The sequence below is a fragment of the Arabidopsis lyrata genome (assembly GCF_000004255.2).
Source record: "Arabidopsis lyrata subsp. lyrata unplaced genomic scaffold ARALYscaffold_989, whole genome shotgun sequence".
In the NCBI taxonomy this organism is placed as follows: Eukaryota; Viridiplantae; Streptophyta; class Magnoliopsida; order Brassicales; family Brassicaceae; genus Arabidopsis; species Arabidopsis lyrata.
The window spans coordinates 1742-4061 of record NW_003301936.1 but is presented as its reverse complement, the minus strand read 5'-3'; the positions used below and the strand labels follow the sequence as shown (position 1 = coordinate 4061).

Genomic DNA, 2320 nt, shown 5'->3' with positions numbered 1-2320 from the left:
TATATTTTTGTTATCATCGCATGGACCACGTACCAAACAAAAGTGGTGAGACAGCTAGAAGAAGAATAAGTTAGGAAACAATATCGAGCCAACGTGTATCTAACACATAAAAACAAAACATGTTGTCGTTTTCTGATTTCAGGTTTTGCGGATGTGACATCAGCGTGTTGTGGAAATGGAAAATTAAACGCAGACCTTCCTTGTCTTCCTTTGGCAAAGTTATGTTCAGACAGAACCAAATATCTTTTCTGGGATCGCTACGGTCATCCCACAGAAGCTGCTGCTCGGACCATCGTCGATCTTATGTTGACTGATGATTCACACTACTCATCTCCTATAACCCTTACTCAGTTGGTCTCTACATGATCAATAATACACACGGCTTCGTTTTTTTGGGAAGAGTAGTACATAATCAAGTAGACAAATGGGATTTGGAAACTTGATTTGTAATCAAGTATACGTTACGAAATTTGTTACTTGTGAAATATATAAGTTTTTTAAAAAATAATCTCAATTTACTAGTTTTTCTAAGTTTTACCGGTTTAGTTAAATTTAATGATGAATATTCTAAACCAAAAGTTCATAAACCGGTTTGCCTGAGCTTCCTTGCAATACACTGTTCCTCAACGTGTTGCTCTCCCTTGGGTTGTTTTTTTTTTTCTTCCTTGAACTGAAATTGGTAGTGTGTGGGATGTAAGGCCACGATGGGTCATGACATTTAGATATCTTGACTTGCAAGCCATTCAGATATGTATATATATATATAGACAGTGTTCAAGAAAGCGCTAGGCGCTAAGCGGGCGGTGACCCAGTGCCTAGCGCCTAGAACGCCTAATCGGAGCCTAGACGATTTTTTAGGCGGTTTAGACGTTTATAACATAAAACATTATCAATATGATATTATATATAAAAGTTATATAAAATATCTATATAAAACTAAAAATTATGAAATTATAAATAAAAATTAGATAAAATATTTATTTATATTTATATTAAACAATATATGAATATTTATAACTATATATATAAATAAAACTCTAATTGAAATTGAAAAAATACATTAAACAAGATCTATGTAATTTTAGGCGGTCAAGGCGGTTATCTAGGCGTCGCATGAGAGCCTAGCGCCTAGTCGGGGCCTAGGCGACCGCCTAGACCGCTTTTTAGAACATAAAACAGTGGTTAGGTGTTGTTGATAAATCAATTTAAAACCTATACGTACTGATCAGTATTAATTGTTACATTGAACGGAGTATGTATTTGAATATAGTATTGAGACTTGGGATGTCATTAAATGTCATTATGCAATCGAATGACTAAATGTCATTAAATTTGTTTCTACGATCAAGACTTTGAATTTATTTTACGAGAGTAAAAGTTGACTCTTGAGTGTTTTCGGGAATATTTATCTTGACTTTCAGAAATCATTCAAAAACTAATCAAGCGAAAATTGGAAAAAAAAATGAAAAATGCGGTGAGCGTGGATCGAACACGCGAACTTCAGATCTTCAGTCTGACGCTCTCCCAACTGAGCTATCCCCGCAACTTGTTAAATGCTTGTTAATGTTTAATTAATTACTCAAATACAAGCATAATTCATAAATCACATATCGACATTTCTGTTCACGGTGGTATTAGCCTTATAGGCAGCAACCATCTTTTTGATTATTTCAGATTTTGGAAAATTCGAATAGAGCATATGCCCGCAAGATACGAGTATACGACCGAACCGATTAACTTAACAATGGTCCGACCTTCTGCCACATATTTTTATTAAACAGTCTAATTCATAAGATCTAAATGATTTTAGTTATATATTCACAATAAGAAAAAAAAAACGATTTTTTTATAAAACTTCATGATATGTTCACCAATATTAAGCTGTTATTTTTCTCTTTAAATTTTATTTTATAATTTATTATGTGATGACTTTTCTACATTATATTTTAAGAAAAGGGCTACAAGCCTACAACTCTTTTAAATCGTCTACAAAAATCTAGAAACGACCTTAATTGGAGTAACAATGATGATTTCATACAAGTCATGCAACCACTACAAAAAGTAGTGTTGGTAGTACTAGTTACAGTTTAGTGGTTAAAAAACGTGTGAGTCAAGCTATATTGGCCCTATCATGGTCCGAGTCAAACTTTTTTTACAGGCTTCGAAAAGGAAAACCAAAGTCAGCTCTTGGTCACTAAGAAACCAACTTAACCAAGCCTGCCACAGTACCACTGCAAGACCAAAGCTATAGTTTATACCTTTCAAACTCATCATCATTATGAATCACTATGGATTGGCTATAGATAAAGCCTAAAACCAA

At 33.8% G+C, this 2320-nt stretch overlaps 1 non-coding gene across 1 annotated transcript; it reads right to left on the bottom strand.

The window, feature by feature from the left end:
* Positions 1-1470: 1470 nt before the first annotated feature.
* TRNAF-GAA lies at positions 1471-1543 on the bottom strand. Its single transcript has one exon. It is a non-coding gene; the product is annotated as a tRNA-Phe (tRNA).
* Positions 1544-2320: the final 777 nt, after the last annotated feature.